Here is a 7,257-nt window from a genome sequence, read left to right on the forward strand (position 1 = left end):
ACCTTGTTCAAATGACGTAAAAGCTTCTTATACACAATCAATACCTTATTACCATTATTCTAATATAAATCTTAACACCGTAAAGATAATTATGTACATTGCATGATCGAGTTTGGGTTGATTTTTAATGCTTTAATTTATTCCGGTTACATTAATACACCAATTATGGTAAATTATGTAGGGAATGCTTGAAAATAACAATTTTGTAAGTCGCCTCGTGTGTGATTCGTAATTACAGATTTAAGTGTTGGTATGTAACGCCGTTCAACAGCACGCTCTACGTTACACATCGGATTTAAATCCATCTCTACGTCATTTATAATAACAAAAAAAGCGCTATCTACAAATGGATTAAATTGTTCCTGAATAGCTGATATTTATATTGTTATATTGTTGATATCTCTAAAACTGAATTATATCAAAGTCAAATAATCGTTTATACTATAGGTAAAAATTTTTACACTTGAAAACGTCATTTTTTAAGCTACTTTTTAAACTGCTGCTCATTCACTACGCTGACCTCCCTGAGAAGAACAAGCAAGAAACTCCAGAGATTGGTCTTTTTAAATAAACTTAAATACTATGGAATACACTTTGAGTCATAATTGTGTGGAATCTAGACGCTTGTTGTCTTTCCAAACTTCTTTATTTAAAACATACTATCAATTTTGTAATATGACTTTTCAATTAAAATACTTTTAATGTAAGTTTTAAACTTAGGAAATGATAATCTTAATATATTCTCCGGAATCTTATTGTAAAAACCTATACAGTTCCCCATAAAAGAATCGTTTACCTTAGCTAAGCGAAATCTCACCACCTTGAGTTAGGACTTAGTTCTAAGGTTAATATTATGGATATCTTCTTTCTTAATAAAATTCTGTATACTTTCACGGGCATAAAAAATATTTTAGTAAATGTACTGTGATGCCACAGTCATGATACCAGCATCCTTAAACTTTTCTCTGAGAGAAACCTGAGAACCTAACCGGTACACAGAACGAATCGCTCGTTTTTGCGACACAAATATGGTTTGTATATCTGCCGCTTTACCCCACATGAGTATCCCGTAGGACATTATACTGTCGGTAAGCTCACGTATTCTACGGACTGCGTATGCAGCAGAGCTTAATCTGCTGGCTAAGGCAGATATATGTGGAAACCATTGAAGTTTACTATCTAAGGTCACTCCCAACAAGGTCTAACTTTTTTCCATTTGTTTCTATGATTGGACTAGTTGATTTTAATAGTTGATGCGGGTGACAATTACCGGAGGCTGAGCTTTGTTAAACGCAGGAAAACTAAAATCCGTTGCCCGCTGTATGGAATCCGCAACGAGAAATCCGCGGGTAATAAGACAGAATAAAGGCAATGTCAGGTACGAAGGTTCATTCGCAACATGCGTCTTTTAATTGCTCGAGTATTACTTATTTGACAGAAATTGTTTCGGCGGCAGAATAGGAGTAGACCCTCACATTCTACGAACAAACAAACACAAAACACAAAAAGAACCTGAAACGTGTTACATACGACTTCAACGTACCCTTTTCTTTTTTGTCACTACATACTCTTTCAAACTACATCGTTCACAGATCACAGTATTCTTCACTCAGTCATACAAAAATTTGTATTTTTCTACGAACGTGCTCTGTAGATTAATCAGATTCTAGAATGAATGCATTATTGAAAAAAAAAAACTTATTTTAAGTTAGAAAATGAAACCATTTTTCCGGATTTAAATCGCGTATATTTGTTTTTTCAAATTTCAGACCCTTTACAGGTCGCACTTACATGCACACACTTTCATATACACACAAATACTCTAAATAAAACGTAAACTATGACACCTATGGTTAAATTATGTTATGTATGTATAAACCTAAGAACTCGTTATTTTAAATTATTTACATAATCTAGTCATAGGTTAGATCATAGTTTACGCATTTGTGTGTGTATGAATAAATAATAAATAAATAACACACTCAATATAGCCCCACACTAGGGAAACCCTGTGTCGCGGTTGCCATGGACACACACATAGACAACCACAAATTACACCCAAACTCACGAGAGAAATAAATGTAGGCCATGCAAATATTTCTCCCGGCCCGGGAATCAAACCTGGGACCTCTGCGTGCTGACCGTTCAGCCACTGAGGCAGTTTGAATGTGTGTGTATGTGAGTGCGAGTGGTTGTGTGTGCGTGCGAAAGAGAGAAGACAATAAAAGACAATTTACCTTGCCAAACTTATTAGCTGTACAAAGGAGGACCGCGGCCTGGATTTTCGGTATCCTAACGGGGTCCCAATTGCGTAATGTAGTCCTAAGCCTAGTTAAATAGGTAACTAATATAAACGGTATATAATATATTGCTTTCATAAACCCATTGTTTCAAATTGTGGTTTTAAATTGGTGCGGTTTTCGCCTTCACTTGAAATCAAAATTTAAAATTTTTATATCAACTTAATATACGGTTAAAACCACAGTCTACCCAAAACTACAGCGAAAAACCAAAAACGTTTAACTTTCCCTTTTCACGCAATTATTTATAAAGGCATTGTTGTAAAGCTGTGTAGGATATCCGTGTTTAACTTTTACCAGAACCCAGAAACGAGATTTAAATACCGAAACTTTTTTTTTATGATACATAACTGTTGCAGAGCTCACTGCTTTAAATCATGAAGATCTGAAGGACACTGCCACTGCGACCGTCACCCTTAGGTTCACCCTTCAAAACCGAAATGCAGTAATGCTCGCATTACTTTTTGGCGGCAGAATTAGGTGGTAATGTGGCAGTAGCTTCTTCCCTGGTCGAACTCTTTTACAAAGAGCTCTACCACAAGTACTAAATTATTATTAGCTATGTTATTATTTTTAGCTGTACACAGAAAATGTCACGTTTTTATGACAGTAATATAATATAGGATAACTCCTGCATAACTATGTGTATCTACCATTATACATAGAATTATAATTGTGACTTAATAATAATAATAACGCACACACTCATAGCCCCGCATTAGGGAAACCCTGTATCGCGGGTGCTATGGACACACACATAGACAACCACAACTTACACCCACGAGAGAAATATTTGTAGACCATACAAATCTTCTGCGTAGCAGTCCAGTATAGCAACTGTTCGGCCACGGAGACAGTTATAGTATATCCTACATATAATTTTCAATATACGAAGTTGTTCGGGTTTCACCAAAGTTGATGATTGTTATATTGTCGCTCATCAGTTCACTATTATAATTAAAAGTTAACCTTAACAGTTAAAATGTAAGAAATATTGGATGCTTTCTTTAAAACCATGTAATACATTAATTAACTACTCTTTAATCGATTAGGTAAGTGCGGTTACGATTAATAATAATAAATCTTTTACCTTAAGGCAGGCCAATTCGAAGTGACATTTGATCGATTGAAGTTTCTTAATAATTGGCCTGATTCCGCAAAACTCGAATTACTCCAAAACTTCGACTTTAGAAAGTAGTAATGTAAAGTAAGTACAGCGTGTAAATCATTTACACATGTGTAATGTCGCTTATCAAACAACACCGACAAGTTCGTCCAGGGAAGTACTGCCACCTTACCGGTGAAGTTACAGGCACATGGGACTTGTCAACTTATGTCTCAGGGTGACGGGCGCAATGGCAGTGCCCTTAAGATCTTTGCGATTTAAAGCTCTGACCGGCACTGCAACTGTTACGGATAGGCGTGTCCCTCACCACGATGCACGACTAGTTCGTTTCGTGCTTGGTATTATAAAAAAAATAAATGTTGCTATATTAAGCAGTATTAAGCGATAATGTGAAAGTAGATAGGTTTGTACGTAGCAATTAACTTATAAATGTACTTACATACATATCAATCGAGTCGTCATCAGCTGGATATAAGCCTCCCCCTGAGCACGCTAACTCTCCCGATACTGTGATGCCCGCATCCAGCCGCTGCTAGCCGCCTTTCTTAGGTCGTCCATCCATCTCGCCACAGGGCGTCATACACTACGTGGTCGCCACTCTAGAACAAATCTGCTCCATCGGCCATCAGCCTTCCTGCAGATATGTCCGGTCCGCTGCCATTTGAGCTTACAGATTTTGCGAGCTATGTCGGTCAGTTCTGTGACGTATGACTTCATTAGGAATTTTATTCCCAAACATCACATTAATCGACTATTAAAATATTTGTATAGTTAAACCTTACTTACCAAGGTAACCCTTCTACTATGAAGAATGTATGAATGTAGCGGTGGTAACACAATGAGAGCGCGGTTGTTTCTCAAGTTCAGGTTTATATCCATGTATGTTCATGGTGGTATGTACTAATGATTTTAATTTACGAACGTTTGTGAATGAAGTTCCCAACCCGCACTGGACCAGCGCTTAAAACCTCTCCTTACAGCTGTGCTCAGCAGAGGGGCGTATCACGGCTTGATGATGATGAAGAATGTGTACAAACTGGTTGGTTATGATTTTCCTAGCAAAACATGCCAATCGTCATACATTACGCTGTCATTTAAAGTCGCAATATGATAGCCTTTCGCGTATATGATGCTATTGCATATTATATGCGTCCGCGCAAAATTTTGCACAGAGTACGAATTTTTGGTGGTACTCATAATCATCCTTTTTTAAACTACAAGACACGTCATTGAATGTACGGTATACAACCAAAAAAAAATTGGCAGGTTGTAATCTTTAGGTGTAGTCCACCACAATTAAGAAATTTGACACTAACCACTGCCTAACATTTGTTGTAATAGCTATTTATTTAACATAATAAGACTAAAAACACACTGGGGCGGAAGGCGCGACTGGCGACGCTCCGTCCATACTTATCCTCTTAAAAGATAGATAAACCGTTGAAGTATTCAAGTCGGTTTTCAATTTTTACACCCTATTTATATCAAACACATAACCTCGTAGAAGAAAATAACAACAAAGAAAATGGCCAATAAACTATATACTTTATAACTCTAGTCTTAACTAAATATCAGTATCACATAAAATTGCAGTATTTTATTTAGAAAACTTACTGATTGCCAATAATGTACTGTGTCTATATCGTGTTATTAACAGTAGGTAATATTGTTTAAAGATAACCAATCTACAGACGTAATAAATAGACTAATGAGTGTCAATATCAAACGAACCAATCGCAGCGCGCGGCTGGTTAGATCTTGTCAGAGATGTTAATACCTATTATTAAAAAAAAATAGCGTTAACTTTATCAACCCGTATACGTCCCGCTACTAACTTCCCACGTATTTGAGTTTTGACATAAAGTACTCTGACATAAAGATTCATCTCAACCTTTTATTATACTGTATATTTAAAAAACCTCAGTGCTCAGTTAGTTCTCTAGTCTGGAGTAGTATTATAATGGGCGTCAGATATGAGATGATCGATGTCATCTTTAATACAAATCGATGTTCGTATTAAAGATGACATGACTTCTCTTTGCAGCGATTCAGCGCCATCGCGCATATGGAGCCCGATACGACAGATAGCATAGCAAGCTATTTATGTGTGTATGAGTATATATGGTTTTATTACATTTTTTTATGTAATATACCATGTAATTACAGGTAAACAGATAGTTGTGATCAAATATTATCAAATAGACATCAATCGTTTTTAAGTATTATTGGCCATTGGTTGAGGAGTTATGGATATTTAGAGTTTTTAGTGCTATTTACTTACATAATTTTGTAAAATAAACCAAACGACATTTTCAAGTAGCGAAATAGTTTACGAAAGTGGCGTAACTTGCAGATTAAAATAGTGGGGTATCTATCAACTCTTTGTATTTAAAGAGTATGGTAAAAAAATCGTGCGCTTGCGCCTGAAGGTCGTCATTTGGTGAGGCCGATCGGTCACTGGTAACAATGGCCATCTGTTGTAATTACTATTACTTATGAGTTGTGCAACTTTTGTTTTACGCCTAACTTGCGCGTGCGCTCTTAGCTTTGTTAATAAGAAAATTTAGACTCGCCACATTTTAGCTACTTAATTATTTGCTAGATGTTTATTTAAATACTTTCAGTGGGCTAATGACAACACAATACTTACAATAGGGGTTAAAGCATGACGTTGTCATTCTGTATTAGATAATTAAAAAAAAATGTTTTACAAAACAAAATTTATTTCATCAATATTTCGATGATATGAAATGGAAATATGAAACGGCATATTTGCCGTTTTGCCGAAATTTCTTATTCACATTACAGGACATAAGGTTTGAATTCCTTTAAACTCGGTTGTCGTCCCGTTACTTATGTTATAAAAAAAAATTTATACAGCACTTGACAACATTTTGCTTGCACGTCGTAGCAAGCATGTTTTCCACCTACCACTTCTGTAACACTATTTACATGTAAACAAATGTATCACGGTTATAGCAGACAATATCATCAAGTTGCGTTTTTGCGTAACAATAAGGCTGACCGCGATACGTTTCGATAGCGGCACATGAAAACGAAACTAAAACAAATCGAATGCAATTTTCGTTTTCATATCGATTAGAGTTGTGTCGAATAAGACGTTCGGCTTTTGTTGACAACTGAACGCACGCGGTTTTTTTTTTATAAATAATGAGACAATTGCTCAATTAATATAGATTTTGGCTCAGTATATTTTAATATTATTCTTCTTAGTCTTGTACCATCTCCAACCGAGTGTCGGCTATCATTATAGCTATTTGTACCCGTAAAGTTACGGCTCGGAAGAGTTCTGTGGTACTCATGTTGAACCATGAACAATATTTTAATCCTACTAAATATAAAGTCTATAATTTTTTTATTTTTTGGTCGTCATAAATATATGATCGTTCCAGATCGATCCCTGGGTTACATTTCCAAGAGAAGGCCTGCACCACTAGGTCTTTATTTAATTATGTACAGTATAGTTTACTAAATATTACTTGTTTATAAAGAAAATATGAAGCCTATACGTCGGCGAAATCTCCAATCGATGGTGGGTCAGCGAGATATACAATGGCCTTTCTTTTTGAAAAGTCTTGTTTTTTGTAAGTAAAAAGTATAGGGGTTGATGATGATGATGATTTATAATCATACGGTAAGATGAACAGTGCCGAATCTTGGCGAATAATCTTGCTATCCAGGCACTATAACCCTTTGTGGCCTTCTCTGCAATCTTCGATAGGTAAACTTTCCTTTGTTCGGAATACCGAAATTCGGCAGAACATTCACCGTCACTGTAGTAGTATAGAATTCATTGTTCGTGTCGCGAGG

This window comes from Hyposmocoma kahamanoa, unplaced genomic scaffold (assembly GCF_003589595.1).
Source record: "Hyposmocoma kahamanoa isolate Upper Pololo Valley unplaced genomic scaffold, ASM358959v1 65, whole genome shotgun sequence".
Classification (NCBI taxonomy): Eukaryota; Metazoa; Arthropoda; class Insecta; order Lepidoptera; family Cosmopterigidae; genus Hyposmocoma; species Hyposmocoma kahamanoa.